Raw genomic sequence first — 14937 nt, 5'->3', positions numbered from 1 at the left:
ATTCTATACAATAAGCTTTTTTTGCTACAAAAAAGTTTGGGCCTACCTTTTCTGGGCTGTCTTCTTGTACTTGTTCCCAGGCGTGTAGCAAGGTATTATCGTCTCTCTGGGCTGCTCGGAAATTCCTGCCCGGAGTGTGGAACACATCTGAAGAGCCAAAGACACGGGTGGATGTAGGACAGAAGGAGATTAGATTCTCTCTTTTCTCTAGAAAAAGGGTCATTCTCCAACCAACCCAACAACGAGGAAGAGGAAGTGAGTGTGGATAAGTATTCATGAAACCTGTCCCTAATAAGACTGAGATCTGTCCCTAATAAGACTGTTTCAGTAAGAGAGAGTACTACTCCTACCTTTCTTAATTGGGGTTTGCAATCTATTTTGATTACAACTTTTGCAAGAGGATATAACCTCTTCTCAGCATGTCTGCAAGTAACTTGTATACATCCGCTCTCTTGTATCTGTGAGCTTGGTACTATTTCTCTACTAACTACAGTATGGTGACAACCTGTATCTAATAAGGCAACCACCGGTTTCCTATTTATGTGGATCTTCTTTTTGTATTTCTCAGAGGTCTCACCTGAGGTCAATACCCGACCTCAATTATATCCTACCTCCACTGGTTCTTGGGGAGGGTTACATAAGGGACAATGCCTGGCCATGTGTCCCCACTCCGTACAGTGGAAACATCAGGCCCTTGCATCTGTCCGGTTCCCCCGGTGGTGGGATCTGGATGGGATATCAGAGGGCTCAGGACTTTACCAAAACCCATGGTTTTGGGTATGCCTACAGTAAAGTGATGTGAAATGTTAAATTCAGGGAATCGGTGATAAGCACAAGCAAAGTCGTTTTTCCCCATTGTAATGCTGTTTGCTCTTATAAGCTTACATGGGAAGGTTTTATTAACCTTTAATAATGTCTAACTTTTGACAGGAATTAGCTAGTGTGCTCCGTTACCACGTTTAGCCACCCCAGGCTCCCTTTCCTGACAGACAGAATACTCTAAGCCATTACAAAATACAAAGATGGCGTGACAGCCCAATTCTTTAGCTCAGTGTGCTCTTTTAGTGAAACCTGAGGGAGAGATGCATTAACCTCTATGTTACTGCTACCTACTTCTACTCCTACCTTCTGGGGCAATTCCAGGATGGCTCACTCACGTAATGTGACATGCTTCATCATTTGCCACCTCGTCCCACCCTGGTAAGATAATACTACCAGGGCGGAGTCGACCTCAGGCTGGGGAGTTCTTACATATCTCTTGTCTGGATAGTAATGTGAGCCAGCGGACTAATTAAAAATATATTCGGGTATACCACAAAGACATCCTTTATTCTGGTGGTATCCCAGATATGCTAAAAAGTTACTAAGGGCGTAACTACAGGAGGCATATATAGGAATAACGACCGATATGCGTCTCAGTATACAGGTACATTTTTATGCCAACATGTTTCTGCCTTTCATTGGCCTAGTCGCCTATGGCATTCATCAGGGCTGTATCTAAGAGTCCCTATACTGCAAGCAGTCAGTGCAGAGCACCCAAAGAGAAGGAATATGTATAAGGAGATGACCTACTTCTCAGTTATGAAATATTTTCGTTTAGGAACATCCTATTTAGTTTGCGCTAAATACCGCATGGTCTGTTCGGGGAGGGTCTCTCCTGTAGTCACACTTTTGTCAAGGTTGAGAACCCACTGCTGTTCGTAGGGGCACGGTAGGACAAGAAGTGGGTTCTTCTGATGAAAATCCACCCGACTCTGATTAACAGAGTGCAGCGGGTGTCCGGCCCAACGACTCACTGACCTTGGGGTTGCTGTCGGGCTGACAGCTACACTCTGAAGCAGCTGCTGGGACCGGGACCTATGCCAGCGCTGGACACCTCGCGTTGTGAGCCACTGTAGGCCGCGAGGTAGAATGGGTGATGGCTGGTGGAGGCGGGCTGAACCCAGTGCAGACTGGGGCCTGGTGGTGCCCGCTTCCTGTGGCGCTGACTTCTGGCTGGGGCCCGTTGTCTCTCTCGCCCCTTCCTGCTTGCTGCCGCCGATGGGGTGCCAGGCCACAATGAAGGAGAAACAAGGCGGCTGGGACCGGACATCGCTATCTGCCCTCTCTGGGGAAGGGAGCTGGGGAGGCCGAAGCAACAACACTAGTTGCGGGCCCCAAAGCTCCAGCGCTGGAGAAGTCCCTCGGCTGGGGAGGCGTCTCCTGGGGGCGTAGAAGCAGGCAGCAAGATGATCCGGGAGGTCTCAGCAGACAGTGAGTGGGACTACTGAAGAAGGGGGCTGATGTTGCCCTGTACAAACAGGAGAACAGACCTTGATATGCAAACAGTGAACTTGGCCTGTAGGGACTAATAAGGTGTGAAGAGTGACGGCACCAGTGGGCCCGAGGTGGAGTAAAAGGAGCTGGTGATACTTAATTGGTGGCTGTAAAGACCAAGTTAGATCAATACAATGGCAATCTAGACCACAAAACTCAATTACTGGGGCTGGAAGTGACGATGCCCGTATCGAGACGTGGTCTCTTCCAGGAGTAGAGAGCGAGGGAATTGACGCCTGAGGGGGATCACTTGGGGCCCTCCCATCTTGTTATCCTGGTGTTGATTTGACAGGCGCTTCTGGCTGAGGCTCCTAGCCATAGACAGGCACATTATCAGGGAGAAAGCATGGAGGTGAAAGAGCTCTCTACCAGACTCAACAAAATGCAGCATAAGGGAGTTCCCCCCACCCAGTCCAATAAGCTGGACAAATATGTCTGTGGCTAGACAGGCAGCCACAGGTGGCGGTGCGACTGGGGGACAGGAGGAGGCGGCAAAGCCGTCGCTTGTGGCCATAATGGCGGCAATTCACGAGGTTGGAACAACCCTCGAAACAAAAATGGACAGAGTCACAATAGAAGTGTCCTCCAGGCTGATATGAATAAGACCTCTGAGAAGGTCACTGCAGCAGAAACGAATACCGAACTCCAATGAGCCACCTGTAAATTGGAAGACCAGGTACAGCAGTTAACCCACCAGCACTAAATAATGGCAGTGAAACTAGAAGATCAGGATGGAAGGGCCCGCAGGAACAACATTAGGGTGGGGGGGGGATCCCCGGGTTGGAGTTCCCCTGCATGGACCTTTTCCTGGAGAACCTCATAATGGACCACCTGAAACCAAAACGCTTGTCAAACTATTTTCAGTTCAAAGAGCACACAGAGCGCCGGTGCCCCCACCGAGGCTGGGAGTCCCGCTCAGAACAATCATTTCCAAGATTCTGAACTACAGAGACCGCAATGCCAATCTACAGCCTGCAAGCATCGTGGGAGACTTGCCCTACGTAAATGCATCAATCTCATTCTTTCCGGACTTCACCCTCCTAGTGCAACAACAGGGATGCACCTTTGATGAGGTCAAGAGGGCACTCCGGGCTAAAAGCTTTAAATGCATGGTGTTCTTCCCGGCTAAGCTCCGAGTGTTGGTGAATGGCAAGTTGTAGTATTTCACAGCACCTAAGAATGTATGGGACTGACTTGAAGGCGATGAGGATGACTTGGGGCAAGAGGGCATTCGCTCCCGTTTGCAGAAGATGACTGATAAGAAACAAACTACGCTGAGTGCTGGGTCCTGGCTGACTCCTGGGCACGATTAACTGATTTCTGAATTATGGACTTCTCCACACTCGTAAGTAAGTATGTACTGGGGTTATTGTGTAAAAATGCAGGAAATGACACACATTAGACACTAGAGTAACAGGGAAGGCGGGGGCGGGAGGATTGCCATTGGTCAGTGGGAAACTGCACCAGCCGACCCCAGCATATCGTGACTGTTTAATTATGTGACAGGTGCTCTACAAAATGGGGATTTGGGTAGTTTTAGACCTACGGTGCAGGGTAGCAGGGAGGGGGGTGTCCTATGAGGGTGTTTGTTCCTGTGTTATTGTGTTTTGCAAGTTGTATGTTTATCTTGGTTCAGCTTCATAAACACCAATACACGAAGTATGCTATATTCAGCCACATGGTGACAGGGAGGAAGGGGGGCATCGGGGAGGGAGATGGGAGGGTTACGATCTACCCTATATCAGACATGACACCATAACACAAAACAGTAATGAAGGTAATGGCATGGAAATTGAGTGTACTATGATCCTACAATACTTACACAGACAGTCCCCTGACGTAGTTCTTCTACAGGAGACACATTTGAAGAGTAACAATTACCTAGCACTCAATCGGTTTGGATACACCCTCCTGGCCCTTCTCGGGTTCACATCATGTTCCAGAGGGGTTGCAGTCCTATTTAAAAATACCGTGCCCTTTCTGCCGCAATGCATGTGGCAGGACCCATTGGGCAGATACGTGGTGTTAATAGGGTCATTAGAGGGTTGGGCTCTCAACATTTGTTCCACTTACATACTACTAAGACTTCACGCGGAGACTCTCCCAGAACTTAGCAAACTAAAATTAGATACTAGGAGATGATATGAATGCCACAATGTTATTAGAGGAGGACAGGGTTACACAGCCATTGCATGCTTTTGCAGAGTCGATGGGGCTTACGGACTTACGGAGGACGCAAAATTTGACTGCTAGGCAGTACATACACATCTCAGCGGCGCACGGTAGTGGCTCCTGACTAGATCACATTTTCACATTGACCATGTACGTGGGCAGTTTTGTGAGGAGCTTCACAAGGCAAGGGGCATATCAGATGACTCTCTGGTGGAGGTGTTTCTGCAGGGTCCACTTCGAGATTACACTCTCCCACCACCCATAGACCCTGGCACTTTAAGGACTGGGAATTCCAAGACAAGTTCAGGGAACGAACACAACAATATTTTGATGAAAATACTGCCTCGGAGGACTGCCACGACCCCCTCTGGGAAGCATACAAAGTAGTGGCCTGGAGTTTTGTCCATGCAGTGTTTGGGGTAAGAGGGAAGGAGCGGCACTCTCGCTGCAAGAAAATAGAACAAGAAATAACAGACATAGAGACAAGAATGGGGTGGGAAGGTATGACCGACCCAGCCCTGAGACTTGAGCTGCGTCTCAAACAGGGAGAGCTCAGGGACCTGCAAGAAAATACGGCTCATGTACACACAGTAGCAACATAGAGATGATGTAGACGATAAAGCCAATAAGTTAATAGCATGGCTAGAGAAGAGGGATAGGAGCTGAAATTGGTTCTCGGAGCTCCGAATCCCTGGCGATCCCCCGAGGAGGTCCAGAGCAGAAATAGCAGAGGTCTTCACAACTTACTATGAAGTATTATACCAACCGGTCGACGGGCATGTTGGCAAATGACAGCGCCAAACTACTCAAAGATATTCAGCCTGCTAGTACTTTCGGCGAGGGGATGGGGAAGCAATCGATTGTGACCTGATGAAGGAGGAGCTCAGCGGGGCCATTTGGGATTTACAATCCGTAAAGGAAGCAGGGCTGAACGGTCCCCCTGCAGACTTCTATAAGAGTGTAGCAGAGGGACTGGCCCAGCCAATGTTAAATATGCTCAATGCTGCAAAGGACGATGGATGACTGCCAAAAGATCTGAGAATGGTGATCATTGTAGTCATTCTGAAGAAAGGAAGACTATAGGCCCATCTGCTTATTCAATTTTGAGGCAAAGGTTCTAGCCAACCGGCTGGGCCCAGTGGTGTCTATGGTAATCCACCTTGACCAATCAGGATTCAAGCCACACAGGTGTACCAGGCTGAATCATTTCTGTCTATATAGAGTCATGCATGTGACGGCAGTCTGGTCGACCGAAGCTGCCGTGATGTTGTCAATAGATGCGCCAATGGCATTCGATAGTATTGAATAGCCATATCTCTTTGTGGTTCTGTTCAGACTGGACCAAAGTTTTATACCTGAGTCAAACTCCTATATCGGGATCTGCTAGCGAGGATCTGTGGGAACTGGATGATATCTAAACCATTCCTGTTGTCCAGTGACATGCGACAAGGGTGTGCGCTTTGCCACTTGCTCTTCGCATTTGCACTTGAGCCACTTGTGATGTGGTTTTGTGGGGATCCGCTCATTCGAAGTATTGATGTAGGGGATGGCTGGGAGGAGTGTATTTCCCTATACGCAGATGACATTCTGCTTTATGCATACAAGTCCCATCAAACATTTCATAGACTCATCCACTTTTTCCAACTTTTTGGCAGCTACTCGAGCTACCAGATAAACTGGGATAAATTCACTGTGACGGGCTAGATCCCACCCCTCACATCTGCCTGTGCAGCCTTGGTCCGACAAGAGGAATTCAAGTACCTAGGTATTTGGATCACCAGATCGGAGGAAGACTTTATGGCTCGGAATGAACACTCCCAACTGGAGAAGCTGTGAGGAGACGTGGCCCACTGGCATTGCCTTCTGGTCTCCCTTATGGGTAGAGCAGTCTTGTTCTAGATGATGGCTCTCCTAACCTGTAATATGTGCTCCAAAACACCCCAAATCGGATACCAGAGGCTTTCATCCAGGCGCTTGAAGCAGAGCAGTGTAACCTTCTGTGCAGGGGACAGCAGCCCACTAATAGCGCTACGCAAGCTACAGCGGGGGGTTTACGAAGGTGGCCTGGTGGTACCGGATGTCGGGAACTATTACTTGCCATCCCAGCTCATGAACGTGAATGATTGGGTTTTTGCACCATACACCAAATCCGCTTACCAAGTGGACCGCCTCGCCATGGGAAACGGCGGCTTCCTGACCATGTTGAACAGTAAGACGCGATAGATCTCTTCCAGTGCACACGCGGACGGTGGCGCAGGCATGGAAAAAAGCTACAAAACTACTGGGGTGGAAAACTAAATTAACAGACAACCCCGCTCTGGGAATGTGAACTGCTGGGTGAAGTTGGGCGCCATCAGGACTTTCGCAAGTGGGGTCTCATTGGGATAGACCACCTGGGAGACGTCTGGTGCAGCGGGACTCTGGTCACTTTCGGAGATTTACAGACGGAATACCAGATGGCAGAAGGGGAGCAATTCCGTTACCTGCAGTTGCGGCACGCCCTCCGATGCCATATGCCGGAGGGAGAACAAATACCTGAGAATTCCCCAATAGATGTCAGACTCCTACTCGACCCAGTGATTGAAAAAGCTGTTTCCCTCACGTATCGAAAGATTATAAATAACTTACCGGCCTAATGGCCCCCTGAGGGAAGCGTGGGAAACAGAGGTAGGACTCCCGGAGGTCGACAATTGGGTGTAGGCCATATAGAGCCCTAGCAAGATAACCATACGGGCGCAGTTCTGATTGATTCAACTACGAATTCTGCACAGATCATATGTCCCTTGGACATTTCAGCACCGCATGGGCCGCTGCGACTTGGATCATTGTGCTAGGGGATGCGGTGTGGTAGGTACCTTCTTTCACATCCTCTGGACAAGTCCCAAAATTCAGTCATATTGGACGGGAATTGCCTGAGCCGTAGTGAGTCTCCAGGCGCCAGTGGTGGTAGTGAAGACAGATTGTCCGAAATACACTAAAATTAGGCGTAGACTTGCAGACAGGGTGGCAAAGGGGAACAATGCACGGGCTTGGGGAGCTACCCCTGCTCCAAAGATCGACGATTGGAAACGTAATGTAGATTGGTGCCAACAGGCAGAAAACATTTACCAAAGCAGAGACTGCCCCCGAAAATGGGAAAAGATATGGGCTGCATGGTAACAGTACATAACTTAGCCATGAGGGCCTGAAATGGGTGAAATAAGGAGAGTGGTGTAATTAAGTGGTATAGAGCTCAAGATCGGATAGTCTCCTCTACTTACTGTATGCTTTCTTGTATATGATCTATGTCTGGCTTACTCAAATTACTGCCTGCCATATTTCACCCTGTATCTGAAATATACTGAATGGTGTATAAAGCGGATTTTAAGGAATGTTTTAAAAAAAAGTACATGTCCAACTTTTTAAATACACTGTTGACTGTCCAGGGCCTACTCTAGGGGTCTCTTACATGTTTAAAAAGGAAGGGTTGGGTCTGGCAAAAGGCTTACTTTGCCTGGTTGTAATAGCAGTTTAAGACTGCACAGACAGGCTGCAATGGAAGACCTGAGGTATGTTTAAAGGGTTACTTAAATGGGTGGCAAAATTAGTGCTACGGGCTGTTAGGTTTGAAAATCCCATTCCTGCAATGCACTCGTTTCATGCTATATGAGGTTAGCATTGTGTGGCTAAATAGACACCATTTTTATTCGCGTTATGCAACCCACTGAGTTATACCCGTAATGTGCCGGCTTCAGTTAGCAAGTGTGACTCCATTTCGTAGTTTGTAATCCTATTAGGCTGTGCCCGTACTAGGCCTCATTATTCAGTATTGCTTGCCTCAGCAGAACACTGTACTTCGTTATTATTTTCTCTCCTGTTCAAGGCTGCTTCCCGACTTACTAATGAATAGGCCATTCTGCCCTCGCATACCTATCGGAGTGTGTAGTTCTGCTCCCACATTAGGAGACGCTGAGACTCAGCGCTGTAGCCTTGAATTGTAGATAGTATGTACCCATCTGGCAGGTGGTAGCTTTTCCTTCTGTGCCTCCTTTGTTCATGTTCGGCCCAGGACGGTAACTTTCCATTGTGGGCGTGGTTGGAGGCTCTTGGGAAGAATCATTATGTGTTGCAGACTGTTGGGGAGTCAGTCCCTCGGCAGACATCTTAAGGTGCAGGTCAGATTGGACTCCTCTGCAAAGTATTGCTAATAAACAATGTTTATATTCTCTAATGTCTGACCGACTCTTCATTCTTCGGAAGGCATAGCAGGTGGTTGTAAGTTACCCGGGTGGCCACTAAGGGCCACTTCCTTCAGTTGGTGCCCAAACAGGGACCCAGCAAGGTGATCCGACTCGCCCGTAATTGGGTTGCAGGGTCGGGGGTGCGCTTGGTCGGTCGGGCGGATCGGGGTACCTCACACGATCGAGCTTGGTTCTCGCAGCTGCCCCGCCCAGCTGATCGGGCGTCTCCTTGTCTAGTGGTCACCCTCTGGGGTCCTGAGAAGGCAAAACCTTGAAGTTGACTGTTTGGTCCGAAGAGTCAGCAGTGGAGAATAATTTGACCCGACCTGTGTGCATCAGGTGAGTGATTTGATTCATTGAAAAATGGCGCCATTCTTGAACGGCACGGGCCTATGGGCTGTGTCTTGGTGCAGTATCCGGACTGTCTTGGTGCAGTGTTCAGACTGCCTTGCTTGAATGGCACGAGCCGACGGGCTGTGTCTTGGTGTGGTCTCTGGGCCATCTTGGTTTGAACTTGGTGGGTTTGTGGACCCTTTAAAAGACACAGCGTGTTTGTGAACAGTCTACCAGACCAACCGGAAATTTGGCCCGCGCTTGAAAAGGTCTGGGATTGCTCGCGAACAACCTGCCAGGCCACCTGGTAATGTGGTCAATGCTTGAAAAGGTCTGGGCCTAGAGCCTGTCTTCTTGAACTTGGTACAGTCTTTGGACTGCAGTAGGCGGTTTGGGGCCGTTTTGGTTTGGTTCTTGAACAATTTTTCCTTTGAATATTTTTGTTGGTGTTTTACTTGTTCGTTGGGGACATCGTATGTGTCTTATATTAAGATGCCTTGTTTGAGTAAGTTAGGAGGTTTTGGATGTCGATGTTGTTCCACTGATGGTCGACTGGAAGAGTGCCAGCCTGCGCCTCTGGAGGGTTCCCCAAATTTCAACGTATACATCAAACATGGTATTTGCCCTATTATGTTTAGCACATTGTGGAATAAATATACGAGGGACAATCCTGAGTTACAATGGCCACTTACTGGCTCGTTTGATGAACAAAGATTGAATTTCTTGCAGGACAAATGTTTCGCTAAAAAGAGCAGGCAGTTGATGTTTGTTTCTTTAAGAATATGGTAAAAGGAAGCAAAGCAACGGCGTATGAGAGCAGAGAAATAGACCCGGAAGAGACAGACGCAAACTATAACGCAGAAAGCAGTAGCCTATGAAAGAGAAAAGATATAGAAAGGCATGGAATGCGCAGCTAGAAAGGTTAGATTACAGACAGATAAATGTTATGTCACTAGAGAGGAAGGTGATGATTTTGTTGAAGAGCTATTGGATTCTCGCCTTCCTCTACCATATGCCCCTGGACGGATATACCCGACAGTCCTGACATCCTAGTCTTCGGCCCCTAGTGAGGCCCTCTCTAATGTCTCAGTTTCTAGTGCTACTGCCTCAGCCCCGGCCCCTCTTGCTTCTCCTCCACTTGTGCAAGTCACAGGGGCGGGTGCCATTAGCTCTCCTGTCCTGTCCATTGGTTCTGTTTCGAGTGCTACGCCCCCTTTAACCCCTACCACACTGTTTCCCTACATGATGGTACCTGTGTCTGTATCTGCTCTTTACCCCTTGAGTGTGACACCCCAAACGCTGTTGAATGTCAAAATGCCTGTGCGTGAAATGCATGAATCGAATTGGACAGCAGCACGGGACCACCTGGAGAACGTGTTGGTGCGTTCTGCTGTGGGTGATGAGGAAAAAGGCATGGTGGCGAATCAGGTGGCTCAGTGGGCTCGGAACCCGATCTACAGTTTGGAAGATGTGTGGAGTGTGATGAAAGATTATGAGCCCTTCTAAGAATATGTCGGCCACGCTAATAGGACTGTGGGAGCAGTGTTTCCAGGGTGTTGCACCGCAGATCATCTATGACATACAGGACAGGGTATATGCTACAGGTATGACTCCCAATGAGGTTTTTAGCAATGTAACGACTTTGGTGGGTTACCGGGGCAGATTGCTCCAAAAGGTTCCGACGATAGGGACACAACATCCCATGAGGGAGGTCCATCCCATTTACTATCCTGAAATACCAGAACTGCGCGACTCCACGGACACTGTAATCAGACCACGAGTCGACGCTCGGTTCCAGTAACAGTGGATCTACACCCCTTGGAAGAGGAGTGAGGTCCTATCCCTAAAGAGCCAGTTGCCGGACCCTCGGAAAAACCTGACTGCATATTATAAAGATTTGACGGAGGCGGCCTCCTCCACAATGATGACATTAGCGGATATAGAGTTATTTTTTGGCCTGTTGGTACCGGTAGATATATGGAGGCAGGTTCATACGCAGGATCATGCACTGGAGTTGGGTGGCTCATGGGATGAGATCCAGGCATGGGATAAGGAGCCTAAGCCCGGCGACAAGCCGAAAGCGGAGCTCCTAGCTTTGCCGAGGCATATTATCACTTACGTGCATTCCCTTATCCCGCCGAAGCAAGAGGACTGGGATAAGTTGACTGCGTGTCGTCAGAAGAAGGATGAAAGCGTGTCGGATTTCTTTACCAGATTTGAAGAGGTGTTTTTTGACTTTAGTGGTCAGGACTTGTCACAGGAGGCTTGTGTTTGTTTGTTTGTTAACAGGTTTGTCACTAATTTGCTCCCCGAGATTGCAACTAGGTTGCAGGCTTCGGAAAGTACATGGACGACATCCTCCCCATTGGTAATATTAGGTATGGCACAGTACTACACACATAGAGAGAATGAGGACAAGGAAAGGGTAGAGAAGAAGTCAAAGGATTTGAAGACAAGAGTGTTGATGCAGCAAGTTGCGAGGGGAGGGGAAGTGGAAGAGGAAGAGGTTCGGGTTCGACCTAATGGCTACCCCGGTCTAACAGGGGTGGTGCTTCAAGTGCTCCCATTGGGCTGAATCAATGTGCTTACTGTAAGCAGGAGGGACATTGGCGGTACGAGTGTCCGGAGTTGTTGCAGAAAGGAGAGCCCCCGAGAGGTTGAGGTTTTAGGGGATGTGGACAAGGAGGAGGCCGAGGGGAGATGCAGTCAGAGAATACATCACATAATCGACAGAGCAGGAACTATTTTGATGACCCCCGAGGTCGACAGTACTATTACGACGACTATGACATGGATGAGGTGACGGGGTTGTCTCACAGCTTGGAAATGGTGCGAATATGAAGGACGCCCTGTAATACTTCTAGAACTCCTAGGACAAGTTAAATAATACACTGGAAGACAAAACTCCTAGGCAGTCAAAGGTAGGCTAATTCAAACAATCATTAACTCAGACAGCATGATAAAGAGAACTCAGTGTGAAAGTACTTAAACTACATTAAAACATGTTGAAAATTAATTTTATTCATTTATAATAAAAAAGATTTCGTTCAAATGATATTGTGTAAAATATATGATTCTGATAGAACATTATTTCAGTAGGGTACAAAATAAACACAATTGTCACTCAACCAAAACTTAGTTGGAAACAGACAAGACATTAATACATATATGTCAACAAAGTGAGGACAATACTGAAAAAAACTTGGACAATTGATATGAAGGGGCTAAGAGATGGGTCTTTTCACTATCACGACGACTATGAAATGGATGAGGTGACGGGGTTGTCTCACAGGTAGGAAAGCCAGGGACAGGGCAAGGGACCAGTTCCGGTGCCTGTAGATCAGCGCGGACCCTATGTCACTGCGTATTTACAAGGTACGACCGAGAAATTTCTAGTTGATACAGGGGCTATGAATAGCTCTGTTTTCCGTTCACTGGTCCTGGCCAAAACAATGTTTCAGTGGGTTTCTCAGGTGAGCCGGATGTTAGCCCCATTTCCAAACCTCTTATCTTGACTATTGGCCTCTTTACGGTTGATTCACCATTTCTAATAACGTCAAATTGTCGGGAGAATTTGTTGGAATTGGATTTGTTAAAAAGGTTGCATGCAACAATTTTTTGGCCCCCAGACGGCATTTACATTACTATTGTGCCAAACAATGCCTCGCACAGGATGTCCCCTTGCCCGCTAAATTTAATGATGTGCCACTCTCACTATGGGCTACAGGAGACATGGATGTGGGGTTACTCCAGATCCCACCGGTCTCTATACAAATTAAGGACAATGCTGTACTCCCACGTATTCCCCAGTACAAGATATCTCAAGCAGGAGAAAAGGCCTGATTGCAAATAATACAGGATCTGATTAAGTCTGGTGTGGTTGAGGAGACAGTGGCGAATGTGTGTAATAGCCCCATTCTTCCCATTCTTAAAAAGACACCCCTGGATTCTTCTGATGCTCACCCTGATGTTTACCGCTTTGTTATCGACCTTAGAGAGTTAAACAAAATAGTGGTTCCCCAGTACCCTGTGGTTCAAGACATTTTCACGATCTTGACAATGATTCCCCCGTCAGCAAAATTCTTTTCTGTGATCGATTTGAAGAATGCTTTCTTCAGCATCCGAATCCATACAGATAGTAGATATCTGTTTGAATTTGCAATAGCCGGACGGAGCTTTAGATTCTGCCGTGCTTCACAAGGCTATACAGAAAGTCCTAGTATCTCTAGCCAAGCTTTAAAAACTCAATTGGATTCTTTGGAACTTCCCCCTGGTAATTTTCTGTTGCAGTAAGTTGACAACCTCCTTGTGGCCTCAGACACTGAAGATAGTTGTAAAGAGGCCACAGTTAAATTACTGTTGCATTTGGCACACCATGGACACAAGGTGTCTCTTTTAAAATTTCAATATTGTCGACAGGAGGTCACCTATTTAGGTCACCTACTGTCGAAGGAGGGTCGCAGACTAACACCTGAGCGCATAGGTGCTATTACAAATATGCCTGTTCCTAAGAACCAATGCGAGGTACGCGTGTTCATTGGTATCATTTTGTATTGTCGGCACTGGATCCCTAATTACTCCTCACTAACAAAACCCCTCCTCTACCTGACCGCCAAAGACGTGCATGAACCCTTGCCTTGGACATCTGCATGCCAGCAAGCTTTTGAGCAATTAAAGGTTGCGCTTTGCTCTGCTGCTGTGCTTGGTACTCCTGATTACCAGAAGCCTTTTGTGCTCTACATACACAAGGCGGATGGTTGTGCGCTTTCTGTCCTAACACAGGGTTTCGGTGGTAAGAAGAGACCCTGCGCTTATTTTTCTGCTATTCACGATAACGACGCCAAAGCTCTCCTGAGCTGCCTGGCGGTGGCAGTTTCTATCAGGCAATCGTCAGAGCTCGTCCTTGATACTGATCTCACAGTAATGGTACCGCATGCTGTGGATACGTTTTTGAATAAGACAAGGACGCAGCACCTTACTAGTGCACGTCTGACCGTATATGAGTTAACCTTGTCTGGTCCGCACATTACCATTAAACAATGTGCTACTCTGAACCTAGCCATGTTACTACCCCTCCCTTCGGAAGAAAAGGACAATGATGCCCATGATTGTTTATTTCAGACTGAAGAAGAAACTAAAGGACAGGTAGACCTGACTGGTGTTTCCTTATCTGACCCCCAAGGGGAACTATATGTCGATGGCTCTTGTTTCAAACTACCAGATGGCACTACCACTGCAGCTTATGCAATCACAACGTTACACACTGTAGTTGAGACATCCCGTATCCCATACCAATTGGCCCAAGCTGCAGAGCTGGCTGCCCTCTTTAGGGTTTGTGAGTTGAGTGCTGCACCGACAGCCAGCACGCCTTTGGGGTGGCCCATAATTTCGGGCGCCTCTGTGCGGAGAGAGGGTACTTGACCTAACCTGGGTTGCGCATACAAAATGGACCATTGATACATAGACTGTTGTCAGCATTGACACTTCTGATAAGTTGGCAATAATAAAATGTAGCGCTCACAAAGCCATCACAGAAGATGTTGGAAGGGGAAATGCATTTGCAGGTCAGACAGCTAAGGAGACAGCTAGATCGAGGATGAAAAAGATGTTCGTGGCAGGTCCTGCTAGGTGGGTTCCAGACAATGGAACGTTCGAGGACACATTAGAAAATGTCAGAGAAATCCAGAGTGAGGATACTGAAGATGAACTGGCAATATGGGAGGCGAGTACAGGGAATTTGGGTGAGGATGGGTGCTGGACTGACCAGTCTGGGAAACAGAGGTGGTTACTGCCCAACGCATACGTGCTCCCTGTTGTGACCATGGACCACAGTCCCACACATATTAGTGCCAAAGGAATCTGTAAGCTACTGGACCCAGTATGGCAGAACGATAAT

The sequence above is a fragment of the Triturus cristatus genome, chromosome 8 (assembly GCF_964204655.1).
Source record: "Triturus cristatus chromosome 8, aTriCri1.1, whole genome shotgun sequence".
Lineage (NCBI taxonomy): Eukaryota > Metazoa > Chordata > Amphibia > Caudata > Salamandridae > Triturus > Triturus cristatus.
This window is presented reverse-complemented; position numbering follows the sequence as displayed.